The 16,117-nt window shown below is 47.3% G+C and overlaps 11 non-coding genes across 11 annotated transcripts; all 11 read right to left on the bottom strand.

Annotated features, from left to right (window-relative positions):
• Positions 1-292: 292 nt before the first annotated feature.
• Positions 293-366, bottom strand: trnat-cgu (transfer RNA threonine (anticodon CGU)). The gene has a single exon. It is a non-coding gene; the product is annotated as a tRNA-Thr (tRNA).
• Positions 367-1,159: 793 nt separating this feature from the next.
• Positions 1,160-1,233, bottom strand: trnat-agu (transfer RNA threonine (anticodon AGU)). The gene has a single exon. It is a non-coding gene; the product is annotated as a tRNA-Thr (tRNA).
• Positions 1,234-1,494: 261 nt separating this feature from the next.
• On the bottom strand, positions 1,495-1,584 carry trnar-ucu (transfer RNA arginine (anticodon UCU)). The gene is given in 2 exon segments: positions 1,495-1,530; positions 1,548-1,584. It is a non-coding gene; the product is annotated as a tRNA-Arg (tRNA).
• Positions 1,585-1,764: 180 nt separating this feature from the next.
• On the bottom strand, positions 1,765-1,838 carry trnat-ugu (transfer RNA threonine (anticodon UGU)). Its single transcript has one exon. It is a non-coding gene; the product is annotated as a tRNA-Thr (tRNA).
• Positions 1,839-2,259: 421 nt separating this feature from the next.
• trnat-agu (transfer RNA threonine (anticodon AGU)) lies at positions 2,260-2,333 on the bottom strand. The gene has a single exon. It is a non-coding gene; the product is annotated as a tRNA-Thr (tRNA).
• A 262-nt stretch (positions 2,334-2,595) lies between these two features.
• trnar-ucu (transfer RNA arginine (anticodon UCU)) lies at positions 2,596-2,685 on the bottom strand. Its single transcript is given in 2 exon segments — positions 2,596-2,631; positions 2,649-2,685. It is a non-coding gene; the product is annotated as a tRNA-Arg (tRNA).
• Positions 2,686-8,764: 6,079 nt separating this feature from the next.
• trnat-cgu (transfer RNA threonine (anticodon CGU)) lies at positions 8,765-8,838 on the bottom strand. Its single transcript has one exon. It is a non-coding gene; the product is annotated as a tRNA-Thr (tRNA).
• A 537-nt stretch (positions 8,839-9,375) lies between these two features.
• trnat-agu (transfer RNA threonine (anticodon AGU)) lies at positions 9,376-9,449 on the bottom strand. Its single transcript has one exon. It is a non-coding gene; the product is annotated as a tRNA-Thr (tRNA).
• Positions 9,450-9,829: 380 nt separating this feature from the next.
• On the bottom strand, positions 9,830-9,903 carry trnat-ugu (transfer RNA threonine (anticodon UGU)). The gene has a single exon. It is a non-coding gene; the product is annotated as a tRNA-Thr (tRNA).
• Positions 9,904-10,324: 421 nt separating this feature from the next.
• On the bottom strand, positions 10,325-10,398 carry trnat-agu (transfer RNA threonine (anticodon AGU)). Its single transcript has one exon. It is a non-coding gene; the product is annotated as a tRNA-Thr (tRNA).
• A 262-nt stretch (positions 10,399-10,660) lies between these two features.
• Positions 10,661-10,750, bottom strand: trnar-ucu (transfer RNA arginine (anticodon UCU)). Its single transcript is given in 2 exon segments — positions 10,661-10,696; positions 10,714-10,750. It is a non-coding gene; the product is annotated as a tRNA-Arg (tRNA).
• Positions 10,751-16,117: the final 5,367 nt, after the last annotated feature.

Genomic DNA, 16,117 nt, shown 5'->3' with positions numbered 1-16,117 from the left:
ACAGCGGAGCCTCTGAATATCCAAATGAGACAAATGCGATATCACCGAAAAGAGCAGACTCTGTACTTTACGAGACTTTTTAAAGCATTCAAATTGGATTAGCGGTTCAAAAGTTATTAAACATTTAAGACCAATAGTTATTTTTAGCCGCCGGCGGCTGTCTCGGTCTTTGAGGGTTAAGGCGTTTGCCGACAACTGAGTCGGGGTCGGTTAGCAAAATTAACCACTCGCTGCCCCTGCTTGCGGGTCGCTTTCGGAAAGAATTGCGCTTGCTGGGCTGGAACCCCGCCCAAGGCACCGCTGGGATTTGAACCCAGGATCTCCTGTTTACGAGACAGGTGCTTTAACCAACTAAGCCACGGCGCCAAACCACAAGCAGGGTTATCGGGACAGTGACTCAGAGGGTTAAAACATCCAGAGGCGGATGCTAAAAGAAAATGTCTACAAATTTCTACTGCCTGAGGGCAAAACTCCACAGTATGAGAGCTACCAGAAAGCCACGACTCTGGTGAGACTTGAACCCAAAACCATTGAATGACCTCATCTGGCAGTGATTTAGAGGATGCATGAATCAACACTTCAAACATCCTGTTGCTGCACAGAAAGACAGGTCCTCAGCTCTGTGCACAGCGGAGGCACGCTTACTGGACTGGAGCGCCACCCCAGGCACCGTTGGGATTCGAACCTAGGATCTCCTGTGTACTACAGAGGAGCTTTAACCAACTAAGCCACAGCGCCTCCTCGGTGAGACTCGATAGCCTGGGATGCTATCCTCCAAAAGCAGGTGAGAGGGTAGTGTTGCAAGAGAAACCTCCCGCGGTCCACAAGCTCCTCTATGTCGCCATTCGCCGTCCGTTTTTTGGTAAAGCACGAGCTCGGCTGTATTGTGGTGCGCAACCAAAGGCATCGCTGGGATTCGAAACGCAGGATCTCCTGTTTACTAGGCTAGCCTGGAAGCACGTTCGCCCTACGGGAAGGCGACTCAGACGATCCAGGCTTCCAGAGAAGAGGCCAGGGGTTGGCTGACTGGGCGCTGGACAGCTTTAAGGCGTTTGCCGACAACTGAGTCGGGGTCGGTTAGCAAAATTAACCACTCGCTGCCCCTGCTTGCGGGTCGCTTTCGGAAAAGCTTGCGCTTGCTGGGCTGGAACCCCGCCCAAGGCACCGCTGGGATTTGAACCCAGGATCTCCTGTTTACTAGACAGGCGCTTTAACCAACTAAGCCATGGCGCCACACCGCATGCTAGGCGAGGGGAGGGTGGCTTAGAGGATTCATGAATCAACACTTCGAACGTCCTGCTGCCTTCACTTGATGCAAGACAGTGATTGCCATACCTCACTGAATTGGATCCTGGGCATGTTTTGCTACCTTTTAAATATGATTGACATTTTTTTTTTAAATCAATGTACGCTGAGAACAGGAGGCCTCAAAATGGTTTCTGCTGTCCGAGAGCAACACTGCGCAGTACGGGCTTAACAAAATGCCAAAAAGCACGACTCTGGTGGGACTCGAACCCACAACCTTTGAATGGCCTCATCTGGCAGTCTAGAAGTCCAATGCGCTATCCATTGCGCCACAGAGCCCGTCGGTATGCCAGGCTGGGCCACTGAGGGCTTTTCTTAAAGATTTGTGCCCGTCCAGCTCAACCAAGTGGCACGCTGTGTGGGCAGAAAGACAGATCCTCAGGTCTTTGCACGATTCAAAAACAGAACGTCGCCGGGGTCCCCATTCAACAGCGAGGCCAGAGACAGCCACCGGTGGAAAGGCACCGCTGGGATTCGAACCAAGGATCTCCTGTTTACAAGACAGGCGCTTTGACCAGCTAAGCCACGGCGCCTCCTCGGTGGGACCCGTTAGCCTGCGATGCTATCCTCCAAAAGCAGGTGAGAGGGTAGTGTTGCAAGAGAAACCTCCCGCGGTCCACAAGCTCCTCTATGTCGCCATTCGCCGTCCGTTTTTTGGTAAAGCACGAGCTCGGCTGTATTGTGGTGCGCAACCAAAGGCATCGCTGGGATTCGAAACGCAGGATCTCCTGTTTACTAGGCTAGCCTGGAAGCACGTTCGCCCTACGGGAAGGCGACTCAGACGATCCAGGCTTCCAGAGAAGAGGCCAGGGGTTGGCTGACTGGGCGCTGGACAGCTTTAAGGCGTTTGCCGACAACTGAGTCGGGGTCGGTTAGCAAAATTAACCACTCGCTGCCCCTGCTTGCGGGTCGCTTTCGGAAAAGCTTGCGCTTGCTGGGCTGGAACCCCGCCCAAGGCACCGCTGGGATTTGAACCCAGGATCTCCTGTTTACTAGACAGGCGCTTTAACCAACTAAGCCACGGCGCCACCCCGCATGCTAGGCGAGGGGAGGGCGGCTTAGAGGATTCATGGATCAACACTTCGAACGTCCTGCTGCCTTCACTTGATGCAAGACAGTGATTGCCATACCTCACTGAATTGGATCTTGGGCATGTTTTGCTACCTTTTAAATATGATTGACATTTTTTTTTTTAAATCAATGTACGCTGAGAACAGGAGGCCTCAAAATGGTTTCTGCTGTCCGAGAGCAACACTGCGCAGTACGGGCTTAACAAAATGCCAAAAAGCACGACTCTGGTGGGACTCGAACCCACAACCTTTGAATGGCCACATCTGGCAGTCTAGAATTCCAATGCGCTATCCATTGCGCCACAGAGCTGGTCGGTATGCCAGGCTGGGCCACTGAGGGCTTTTCCTAAAGATTTGTGCTCGTCCAGCTCAACCGAGTGGCACGCTGTGTGGGCAGAAAGACAGGTCCTCAGGTCTTTGCACGGTTCAAAAAAAGAGCGTCGCCGGGGTCCCCATTCAACAGCGACGCCAGAGACAGCCACCGGTGGAAAGGCACCGCTGGGATTCGAACCCAGGATCTCCTGTTTACAAGACAGGCGCCTCTATGTCGCCATTCGCCGTCCGTTTTTTGGTAAAGCACGAGCTCGGCTGGGGGCGCTAGTGAGCACCGCATGGATCAGACGCTTCCTTGTGAGCCTCCTGAACATCCTCGCTAAAATTATGTTTAAAATTAACATTTGCATCGCATTAGTTTAACTATGAGCAGTTCCAGCAGATCTCAACATAGGGGGAAAACTATTAACCCAAAAGTACCCACCAAAAAGGACAGCGAAGCTACTTTCACCGCTGAAGAGGGCAACGAAGCTAACATCCGCACTGAGCTAGCTACAGAAGCTACCACCACAACCAACGCGGCCCCAAATCAACAACCCACGCTAGCTAGCATCCTGGCGGCTATCGGAGAGATGAAGGACGACATGACCACCAGATTCAACACCCTTGACTCAAAGTTACACCTTCTCCAGACCTCCCTGGCTGACCATGCAACGCGTATCGCCGACCTAGAAGGGTCGGCTACCGATCATGAGACCCGCATCTCAGCCTTGGAACAGCGCTGCCAGGAGCTGATGGATGCCAACAAAGCCACGAAGCATAAGCTGATTGACCTCGAGAGCCGCTCAAGACGCTCAAACATTAAAATCACCGGCTTACCCGAAAATATCGAGAAAGGGAACCCGACGCAGTTTACGGCCGAGTTTCTGCCGCGGCTCCTCGGGTCCGACAGCTTCCCCAGCGGCCTCAGGGTGGATCGCGCACACCGGATAGGCGCACAACTCTCATCAACACGACCCCGCACCATGATCGCCAAAATCCACCACTTCTCTGAGAAGGAGAAAATCCTCAAACTTGCACGCCTGCAGTCTCCCCTGTCTTTCAACGGAGCCCGGATCAGCATATATCCTGACTTCCCACTGGAGATATCGGAGCAACGCCGAGCTTATGATGGATTAAAGAAGAAATTGCGAGAGGCTGGAATCAGACATGGTCTCCTCTTCCCGGCGCGCCTGGTCTTCACCTTCGGTTCTGAACGGAAAATATTTCAAAACCCTGCTGACGCCGAAGCATTCATAGTCAGGTTTGTTACACCTGCAACCACGGCTCCCTAACGAGCCTGACCCGCTGCGGGTCGCATCTCCTTGCTGATCCTTCGTTGATGCTATTCGCCCGCTTGCTGTCCTATTTTTTCCACACCTTCATGTTGATCGCTGCTCGACTCTACCCGTATAAGCAAATGTCACTGTTATAGGAGGATGGATCGGGTTAGTCGGCGAGGCCACCTTTGGGGTAACGTTACGACATGTTTGCTTCACGGACCTACAAAGTTAGTCTATACAGACATTTCCTTGTAGGGTTAAGCTGCTTCCCACTGTTTATGAGGGTATTGATGTTCTGCTTCGTTTGGGGAAGTAGATGGGGGGAGGGTTTAATGTATATTTCAACTGTTGTTGTTTTTTTTTTGTTTTTTTTCTCCTTTTTTTTTTTTCTCTTCCTTTCCTTATTTCTTTCACCTGCTCTTGTACTCATTGCCAGCGTTTTTATCACCGCCAGCACACCACAGTATTTTGATTATGTTTTTTCATGGCTGCTAGTTGTTCCCTTATTCCGCCAACAGGCGGCAGGTTAACATTGTTAAGCTGGAATGTCAGAGGTTTGAGGACCAATTTAAAGAGAGGCAAGGTATTCTCCCATTTGAAGTCCCTACATGGAGATATTATCCTTCTGCAAGAAACGCATATAAAGCATATGGAGCAATGGAGGCTAAAATGCAATTGGATATCACAAATTTATCAGTCTACATTTTCTTCTAAGGCTAGAGGTGTGGCGATTTTATTTCGTCGGAACATCCCATTTCAGCATATTTCAACCATCTCCGACCCAAATGGGCGCTATCTAATTGTAACAGGCCACATTCTGTCACGCCACATGACTTTTTTAAATATATATGCACCCAACTTTGATGATCCGGCTTTTTTTAGGAAAGTTTTCAACCTTATCCCAGACCTTTCCACTACCCACCTCATCGCTGGGGGAGATTTTAATGCGGTATTAGACTGTTTCACTGATAAGCTTTCCACTCGCTCAACTGTTCCTTCTAATTCCACCATCACTCTGAACAATCTAATTGGATCTATGAACCTTGTCGATATCTGGAGGTTACATCATCCTACCGACAGAGACTTTTCTTTCTTTTCTCACGTGCACAAATCATACTCACGAATTGACTATTTTCTAACAGATGCCAAATTGACTACTGATATAATTTCTACCAAATACCACAATATCCTAATTTCCGATCACAGCCCAGTTGAGCTCAGTATAGACTTTGGCTGTGCAAAACCTACATTTGACTGGCGTTTTAACCCATTATTACTCAACGACTCACACTTTCGCCAGCAAACAGCCAACTGGATCACAGACTACCTGTCCCACAATGACACCCAAGATGTCTCTGACTCCACCCTCTGGGAAGCTTTTAAAGCTGTAATGCGCGGCCATATTATAGCCTATGAGACCAAAGTGAAAAAAGACAGACAAAAGGAACTGTTAGAAGTTACAGCACGGCTGTCTACCCTTGAAAAAGACTACAGAGCGTCTCTCTCACCCTCTAAGCTGAATGAAATATTGCAACTTAAATTTAAGTATAACACTATTCTTTCTAATCAGGTGAGCACAATGCTATTAAAAGTGAGACAAAAACACTTTGAACTGGCTGACAAGCCAGACAAACTTCTAGCCCGTCAGCTCAGGAACATCCAGGCTAGCAGAGCGATTCATAAAATTAGAACCAAATCAGGCGCCATCTCCACTGACCCTAAAGAAATTAATGAATGTTTTCGCAAATTCTACGAAGACCTTTATACATCAAAGACCACTGCAGATCCGACACTAATTTCTGAATTTCTCCAAGCCCTTCATCTTCCTAAATTGAACCCTTCCGACCAAGTGGAGCTAAATGCAAACATAACGCCGGAGGAAGTGGCGGGAGCAATACGTTCTTTCCCCAACGGGAAGGCCGCTGGCCCGGACGGGTTCAACATTGAATTTTACAAAGCATATCTGGACAAAATCACCCCTTTAATGCTAAGAATGTTCAACCACTCTATTGCTACCGGTAGACTCCCCGACTCTCTATATTCAGCCAACATCTCTCTGTTATTGAAAAAAGACAAAGAAAAGACCGACCCAGCCTCATATCGTCCCATTGCCCTCCTCAGATGTGACCTCAAGGTGTTTACCAAAATACTTGCCAATAGACTTAATAAATGCAGAACAAGCATAATCCATCATGACCAAACTGGATTTATTCCAGGAAGATTTTCCTTTTTTAATGTCAGGCGACTGATGAATGTGATGTACTCCAGATACGACAAAGATTCCAAAATTTCCATTCTAGCCCTTGACGCAAGGAAAGCTTTCGACCAAGTGGAATGGAAGTACATCCTAGCTGTAATAAAGGAATTTGAGCTGGGCGACAACTTTGCTTCCTGGGTTGAAATGCTTTATGCCTGTCCATCTGCTTCAGTCATCACCAACTATAACAAATCGCCCACTTTCCCTTTACAGCGCTCCTGTCGTCAGGGCTGCCCTCTGAGCCCGCTGCTTTTTGCGATTGCAATGGAGCCTTTCGCTATCGCTGTAAGAAATCATCCCTCCATTGCTCCATTAATTCTTGGTAAAGTTGACCACCGTATCTCGCTTTACGCAGATGACGTGGTCTTGTTTCTTTCCCGCCCCGAAGAATCCCTACCTCACGTATTAAATCTTATAAATAAATTTGGCAAACTATCTGGATACACCATAAACTGGGATAAGAGTGAATTTATGCCTCTAAAAGGAGTACTGGACCCAAACTTTATTAATAATTTGCCCTTCCGCGTCGTCACTGACAAAATTAATTATCTAGGAGTGGCTGTCCCCAAAAATCCCAAACAGATTTTCAAACTGAACTTTTTGAGCATGATAGAAAAACTTAAATCTAACATTGAAAACTGGAGACTGTTACCATTGTCTATGATAGGACGTGTGAATGCGATAAAAATGATGGCACTCCCCAGGTTTCTTTACCTCTTCCAAACTTTACCCATTTTTATACCCATGTCATTTTTTAAACTGTTGGACTCCATTATTCTTGCCTTTGTATGGGGTTTCAAAACACACCGCATCTCCAAAAAACATCTGACCAAGCCTAAATCCGCAGGAGGCCTCAGTCTGCCTAATTTCCAACATTATTACTGGGCCGCGAATACTAGAGCGCTGATGTACTGGCAAGGTGCGTACCCATATATAGTCACTGATTCTACCCCTGCATGGCTTGCGATTGAACAGGATCTCCCCAAAACCTCGCTTCCTGCCCTTCTCTTCACACCAACCATCTCCCCTAAATCTGTCATAGGTAACAACTTCATGGTTTCCAGTTCTTTGAAGATTTGGCGGCAAATAAAGAAGAATTTTAACTTTCCAGACACCTCAGTGTACGCGCCAATCTGCTATAATCACAACTTCCCCCCCTCACTTACCGACAATACCTTTTTGCTCTGGAAAACTAAAGGCCTTGTCACCATAGCAGACCTGTATGTTGACAACACTTTTGCCAGCTTCGCACAGCTACAGGCAAAATACACACTTCCTCCTTCACATCTCTTCCGTTTTCTCCAGATTAGAAATTACATCCGTTCTAACATAAGAAACTTTGAATCCTTTCATACCCCCTCTGACTTTTATACTATTATTAAGCGGGCCCCCGGCTCTAGAAAATTGGTCTCTTGCTTTGTTAATTTTTTTGCAGCCCACAACTCTGCCTCTACGCAACATTTAAAGGAAGCCTGGGAGGTAGATCTTGGTGTTGTAATCAATGATGATGACTGGGAAAACTGCCTCACTGCTATCCATGGCTGCTCTATAAACTCTAGACACCAACTTATACAATTCAAAGTACTTCACAGACTCCATTACTCCTGTACCAAACTGCATTCTTTCTACCCCTCTGTCTCTCCGATCTGCACAAAATGCAAAATCTCCGAAGGCACCCTAGGGCACCTTTTTTGGTTTTGCCCCAAACTACACTCATTTTGGACAGATATCTTTAAATGCCTAACTACAATACACAATTGTGACATCTCTCCAGACCCATGTACTGCAATACTGGGCGGGTCTCAACAACTCTCATCTCTAACCCATCCCCAACAAAAGACAATAGAATTCTGCATGGTCATCGCAAAAAGGAACATTTTATCCCTCTGGAAAAGCAAGGACGTACCTTCTTTTAAGACCTGGCTAGCTGAAGTAACCAGCTTATTGCATCTGGAGAGGATACGACATAGTATCTCCTTAACCTCATCATCCTTTGACCAAATGTGGCAACCTTTCCTGTCTTATCTGTCAACAATGTCCTAGAGACATTTATTTTGTGGCTGGCACTGTTTATTATTGCTATTGCTATTAATCTTATACTATTTGATTTTAATTTTTTTTTTTTTTCTTCTTTTCCTTAGGGTGGGTGGGCTGGGAGTTATTTCTATACTTTTACACTCATGTTTATGTTCCTGTTGTTTACTATTTGAAAATCTATAAATAAAGTAATTAAAAAAAAAAAAAAGCACGAGCTCGGCTGTATTGTGGTGCGCAACCAAAGGCATCGCTGGGATTCGAAACGCAGGATCTCCTGTTTACTAGGCTAGCCTGGAAGCACGTTCGCCCTATGGGAAGGCGACTCAGACGATCCAGGCTTCCAGAGAAGAGGCCAGGGGTTGGCTGACTGGGCGCTGGACAGCTTTAAGGCGTTTGCCGACAACTGAGTCGGGGTCGGTTAGCAAAATTAACCACTCGCTGCCCCTGCTTGCGGTTCGCTTTCGGAAAAGCTTGCGCTTGCTAGGCTGGAACCCCACCCAAGGCACCGCTGGGATTTGAAACCAGGATCTCCTGTTTACGAGACAGGTGCGTTAACCAACTAAGCCACAGCGCCAAACCACAAGCAGGGTTATCGGGAGAGTGACTCAGAGGGTTAAAACATCCAGAGGCGGATGCTAAAAGAAAATGTCTACAAATTTCTACTGCCTGAGGGCAAAACTCCACAGTATGAGAGCTACCAGAAAGCCATGACTCTGGTGAGACTTGAACCCAAAACCATTGAATGACCTCATCTGGCAGTGACTTAGAGGATGCATGAATCAACACTTCAAACATCCTGTTGCGTGCACAGAAAGACAGGTCCTCAGGTCTGTGCACAGTGGAGGCACGCTTACTGGACTGGAGCGCCACCCCAGGCACCGTTGGGATTCGAACCTAGGATCTCCTGTGTACTACAGAGGAGCTTTAACCAACTAAGCCACGGCGCCTCCTTGGTGAGACTCGATAGCCTGGGATGCTATCCTCCAAAAGCAGGTGAGAGGGTAGTGTTGCAAGAGAAACCTCCCGAAGGTCCATAAGCTCCTCTGTGTCCCCGGTCGCCGTCCGTTTTTTGGTAAAGCACGAGCTCGGCTGTATTGTGGCACGCAACCAAAGGCACCGCTGGGATTCGAACCCAGGATCTCCTGTTTACTAGACAGGCGCTTTAACCAACTAAGCCACGGCGCCACCCCGCATGCTAGGCGAGGGGAGGGTGGCTTAGAGGATTCATGAATCAACACTTCAAACGTCCTGCTGCCTTCACTTGATGCAAGACAGTGATTGCCATACCTCACTGAATTGGATCTTGGGCATGTTTTGCTACCTTTTAAATATGATTGACATTTTTTTTTTTAAATCAATGTACGCTGAGAACAGGAGGCCTCAAAATGGTTTATGCCAGGCTGGGCCACTGAGGGCTTTTCTTAAAGATTTGTGCCCGTCCAGCTCAACCGAGTGGCACGCTGTGTGGGCACAAAGACAGGTCCTCAGGTCTTTGCACGGTTCAAAAACAGAGCGTCGCCGGGGTCCCCATTCAAACGCGAGGCCAGAGACAGCCACCGGTGGAAAGGCACCGCTGGAATTCGAACCCAGGATCTCCTGTTTACAAGATAGGCGCTTTGACCAGCTAAGCCACGGCGCCTCCTCGGTGGGATCCGTTAGCCTGCGATGCTATCCTCCAAAAGCAGGTGAGAGGGTAGTGTTGCAAGAGAAACCTCCCGCAGTCCACAAGCGCCTCTATGTCGCCATTCGCCGTCCGTTTTTTGGTAAAGCACGAGCTCGGCTGTATTGTGGTGCGCAACCAAAGGCATCGCTGGGATTCGAAACGCAGGATCTCCTGTTTACTAGGCTAGCCTGGAAGCACGTTCGCCCTACGGGAAGGCGACTCAGACGATCCAGGCTTCCAGAGAAGAGGCCAGGGGTTGGCTGACTGGGCACTGGACAGCTTTAAGGCGTTTGCCGACGACTGAGTCGGGGTCGGTTAGCAAAATTAACCACTCGCTGCCCCTGCTTGCTGGTCGCTTTCGGAAAAGCTTGCGCTTGCTGGGCTGGAACCTCGCCCAAGGGACCGCTGGGATTTGAACCCAGGATCTCCTGTTTACTAGACAGGCGCTTTAACCAACTAAGCCACGGCGCCAACCCGCATGCTAGGCGAGGGGAGGGCGGCTTAGAGGATTCATGGATCAACACTTCGAACGTCCTGCTGCCTTCACTTGATGCAAGACAGTGATTGCCATACCTCACTGAATTGGATCTTGGGCATGTTTTGCTACCTTTTAAATATGATTGACATTTTTTTTTTTAAATCAATGTACGCTGAGAACAGGAGGCCTCAAAATGGTTTCTGCTGTCCGAGAGCAACACTGCGCAGTACGGGCTTAACAAAATGCCAAAAAGCACGACTCTGGTGGGACTCGAACCCACAACCTTTGAATGGCCACATCTGGCAGTCTAGAATTCCAATGCGCTATCCATTGCGCCACAGAGCCGGTCGGTATGCCAGGCTGGGCCACTGAGGGCTTTTCCTAAAGATTTGTGCTCGTCCAGCTCAACCGAGTGGCACGCTGTGTGGGCAGAAAGACAGGTCCTCAGGTCTTTGCACGGTTCAAAAAAAGAGCGTCGCCGGGGTCCCCATTCAACAGCGACGCCAGAGACAGCCACCGGTGGAAAGGCACCGCTGGGATTCGAACCCAGGATCTCCTGTTTACAAGACAGGCGCCTCTATGTCGCCATTCGCCGTCCGTTTTTTGGTAAAGCACGAGCTCGGCTGGGGGCGCTAGTGAGCACCGCATGGATCAGACGCTTCCTTGTGAGCCTCCTGAACATCCTCGCTAAAATTATGTTTAAAATTAACATTTGCATCGCATTAGTTTAACTATGAGCAGTTCCAGCAGATCTCAACATAGGGGGAAAACTATTAACCCAAAAGTACCCACCAAAAAGGACAGCGAAGCTACTTTCACCGCTGAAGAGGGCAACGAAGCTAACATCCGCACTGAGCTAGCTACAGAAGCTACCACCACAACCAACGCGGCCCCAAATCAACAACCCACGCTAGCTAGCATCCTGGCGGCTATCGGAGAGATGAAGGACGACATGACCACCAGATTCAACACCCTTGACTCAAAGTTACACCTTCTCCAGACCTCCCTGGCTGACCATGCAACGCGTATCGCCGACCTAGAAGGGTCGGCTACCGATCATGAGACCCGCATCTCAGCCTTGGAACAGCGCTGCCAGGAGCTGATGGATGCCAACAAAGCCACGAAGCATAAGCTGATTGACCTCGAGAGCCGCTCAAGACGCTCAAACATTAAAATCACCGGCTTACCCGAAAATATCGAGAAAGGGAACCCGACGCAGTTTACGGCCGAGTTTCTGCCGCGGCTCCTCGGGTCCGACAGCTTCCCCAGCGGCCTCAGGGTGGATCGCGCACACCGGATAGGCGCACAACTCTCATCAACACGACCCCGCACCATGATCGCCAAAATCCACCACTTCTCTGAGAAGGAGAAAATCCTCAAACTTGCACGCCTGCAGTCTCCCCTGTCTTTCAACGGAGCCCGGATCAGCATATATCCTGACTTCCCACTGGAGATATCGGAGCAACGCCGAGCTTATGATGGATTAAAGAAGAAATTGCGAGAGGCTGGAATCAGACATGGTCTCCTCTTCCCGGCGCGCCTGGTCTTCACCTTCGGTTCTGAACGGAAAATATTTCAAAACCCTGCTGACGCCGAAGCATTCATAGTCAGGTTTGTTACACCTGCAACCACGGCTCCCTAACGAGCCTGACCCGCTGCGGGTCGCATCTCCTTGCTGATCCTTCGTTGATGCTATTCGCCCGCTTGCTGTCCTATTTTTTCCACACCTTCATGTTGATCGCTGCTCGACTCTACCCGTATAAGCAAATGTCACTGTTATAGGAGGATGGATCGGGTTAGTCGGCGAGGCCACCTTTGGGGTAACGTTACGACATGTTTGCTTCACGGACCTACAAAGTTAGTCTATACAGACATTTCCTTGTAGGGTTAAGCTGCTTCCCACTGTTTATGAGGGTATTGATGTTCTGCTTCGTTTGGGGAAGTAGATGGGGGGAGGGTTTAATGTATATTTCAACTGTTGTTGTTTTTTTTTTGTTTTTTTTCTCCTTTTTTTTTTTTTTCTTCCTTTCCTTATTTCTTTCACCTGCTCTTGTACTCATTGCCAGCGTTTTTATCACCGCCAGCACACCACAGTATTTTGATTATGTTTTTTCATGGCTGCTAGTTGTTCCCTTATTCCGCCAACAGGCGGCAGGTTAACATTGTTAAGCTGGAATGTCAGAGGTTTGAGGACCAATTTAAAGAGAGGCAAGGTATTCTCCCATTTGAAGTCCCTACATGGAGATATTATCCTTCTGCAAGAAACGCATATAAAGCATATGGAGCAATGGAGGCTAAAATGCAATTGGATATCACAAATTTATCAGTCTACATTTTCTTCTAAGGCTAGAGGTGTGGCGATTTTATTTCGTCGGAACATCCCATTTCAGCATATTTCAACCATCTCCGACCCAAATGGGCGCTATCTAATTGTAACAGGCCACATTCTGTCACGCCACATGACTTTTTTAAATATATATGCACCCAACTTTGATGATCCGGCTTTTTTTAGGAAAGTTTTCAACCTTATCCCAGACCTTTCCACTACCCACCTCATCGCTGGGGGAGATTTTAATGCGGTATTAGACTGTTTCACTGATAAGCTTTCCACTCGCTCAACTGTTCCTTCTAATTCCACCATCACTCTGAACAATCTAATTGGATCTATGAACCTTGTCGATATCTGGAGGTTACATCATCCTACCGACAGAGACTTTTCTTTCTTTTCTCACGTGCACAAATCATACTCACGAATTGACTATTTTCTAACAGATGCCAAATTGACTACTGATATAATTTCTACCAAATACCACAATATCCTAATTTCCGATCACAGCCCAGTTGAGCTCAGTATAGACTTTGGCTGTGCAAAACCTACATTTGACTGGCGTTTTAACCCATTATTACTCAACGACTCACACTTTCGCCAGCAAACAGCCAACTGGATCACAGACTACCTGTCCCACAATGACACCCAAGATGTCTCTGACTCCACCCTCTGGGAAGCTTTTAAAGCTGTAATGCGCGGCCATATTATAGCCTATGAGACCAAAGTGAAAAAAGACAGACAAAAGGAACTGTTAGAAGTTACAGCACGGCTGTCTACCCTTGAAAAAGACTACAGAGCGTCTCTCTCACCCTCTAAGCTGAATGAAATATTGCAACTTAAATTTAAGTATAACACTATTCTTTCTAATCAGGTGAGCACAATGCTATTAAAAGTGAGACAAAAACACTTTGAACTGGCTGACAAGCCAGACAAACTTCTAGCCCGTCAGCTCAGGAACATCCAGGCTAGCAGAGCGATTCATAAAATTAGAACCAAATCAGGCGCCATCTCCACTGACCCTAAAGAAATTAATGAATGTTTTCGCAAATTCTACGAAGACCTTTATACATCAAAGACCACTGCAGATCCGACACTAATTTCTGAATTTCTCCAAGCCCTTCATCTTCCTAAATTGAACCCTTCCGACCAAGTGGAGCTAAATGCAAACATAACGCCGGAGGAAGTGGCGGGAGCAATACGTTCTTTCCCCAACGGGAAGGCCGCTGGCCCGGACGGGTTCAACATTGAATTTTACAAAGCATATCTGGACAAAATCACCCCTTTAATGCTAAGAATGTTCAACCACTCTATTGCTACCGGTAGACTCCCCGACTCTCTATATTCAGCCAACATCTCTCTGTTATTGAAAAAAGACAAAGAAAAGACCGACCCAGCCTCATATCGTCCCATTGCCCTCCTCGGATGTGACCTCAAGGTGTTTACCAAAATACTTGCCAATAGACTTAATAAATGCATAACAAGCATAATCCATCATGACCAAACTGGATTTATTCCAGGAAGATTTTCCTTTTTTAATGTCAGGCGACTGATGAATGTGATGTACTCCAGATACGACAAAGATTCCAAAATTTCCATTCTAGCCCTTGACGCAAGGAAAGCTTTCGACCAAGTGGAATGGAAGTACATCCTAGCTGTAATAAAGGAATTTGAGCTGGGCGACAACTTTGCTTCCTGGGTTGAAATGCTTTATGCCTGTCCATCTGCTTCAGTCATCACCAACTATAACAAATCGCCCACTTTCCCTTTACAGCGCTCCTGTCGTCAGGGCTGCCCTCTGAGCCCGCTGCTTTTTGCGATTGCAATGGAGCCTTTCGCTATCGCTGTAAGAAATCATCCCTCCATTGCTCCATTAATTCTTGGTAAAGTTGACCACCGTATCTCGCTTTACGCAGATGACGTGGTCTTGTTTCTTTCCCGCCCCGAAGAATCCCTACCTCACGTATTAAATCTTATAAATAAATTTGGCAAACTATCTGGATACACCATAAACTGGGATAAGAGTGAATTTATGCCTCTAAAAGGAGTACTGGACCCAAACTTTATTAATAATTTGCCCTTCCGCGTCGTCACTGACAAAATTAATTATCTAGGAGTGGCTGTCCCCAAAAATCCCAAACAGATTTTCAAACTGAACTTTTTGAGCATGATAGAAAAACTTAAATCTAACATTGAAAACTGGAGACTGTTACCATTGTCTATGATAGGACGTGTGAATGCGATAAAAATGATGGCACTCCCCAGGTTTCTTTACCTCTTCCAAACTTTACCCATTTTTATACCCATGTCATTTTTTAAACTGTTGGACTCCATTATTCTTGCCTTTGTATGGGGTTTCAAAACACACCGCATCTCCAAAAAACATCTGACCAAGCCTAAATCCGCAGGAGGCCTCAGTCTGCCTAATTTCCAACATTATTACTGGGCCGCGAATACTAGAGCGCTGATGTACTGGCAAGGTGCGTACCCATATATAGTCACTGATTCTACCCCTGCATGGCTTGCGATTGAACAGGATCTCCCCAAAACCTCGCTTCCTGCCCTTCTCTTCACACCAACCATCTCCCCTAAATCTGTCATAGGTAACAACTTCATGGTTTCCAGTTCTTTGAAGATTTGGCGGCAAATAAAGAAGAATTTTAACTTTCCAGACACCTCAGTGTACGCGCCAATCTGCTATAATCACAACTTCCCCCCCTCACTTACCGACAATACCTTTTTGCTCTGGAAAACTAAAGGCCTTGTCACCATAGCAGACCTGTATGTTGACAACACTTTTGCCAGCTTCGCACAGCTACAGGCAAAATACACACTTCCTCCTTCACATCTCTTCCGTTTTCTCCAGATTAGAAATTACATCCGTACTAACATAAGAAACTTTGAATCCTTTCATACCCCCTCTGACTTTTATACTATTATTAAGCGGGCCCACGGCTCTAGAAAATTGGTCTCTTGCTTTGTTAATTTTTTTGCAGCCCACAACTCTGCCTCTACGCAACATTTAAAGGAAGCCTGGGAGGTAGATCTTGGTGTTGTAATCAATGATGATGACTGGGAAAACTGCCTCACTGCTATCCATGGCTGCTCTATAAACTCTAGACACCAACTTATACAATTCAAAGTACTTCACAGACTCCATTACTCCTGTACCAAACTGCATTCTTTCTACCCCTCTGTCTCTCCGATCTGCACAAAATGCAAAATCTCCGAAGGCACCCTAGGGCACCTTTTTTGGTTTTGCCCCAAACTACACTCATTTTGGACAGATATCTTTAAATGCCTAACTACAATACACAATTGTGACATCTCTCCAGACCCATGTACTGCAATACTGGGCGGGTCTCAACAACTCTCATCTCTAACCC

Source organism: Garra rufa, chromosome 1 (assembly GCF_049309525.1).
Source record: "Garra rufa chromosome 1, GarRuf1.0, whole genome shotgun sequence".
NCBI lineage: Eukaryota > Metazoa > Chordata > Actinopteri > Cypriniformes > Cyprinidae > Garra > Garra rufa.
Note: the sequence above shows the minus strand (reverse complement) of the source record. Positions and strands in the feature narration are given on the sequence as shown.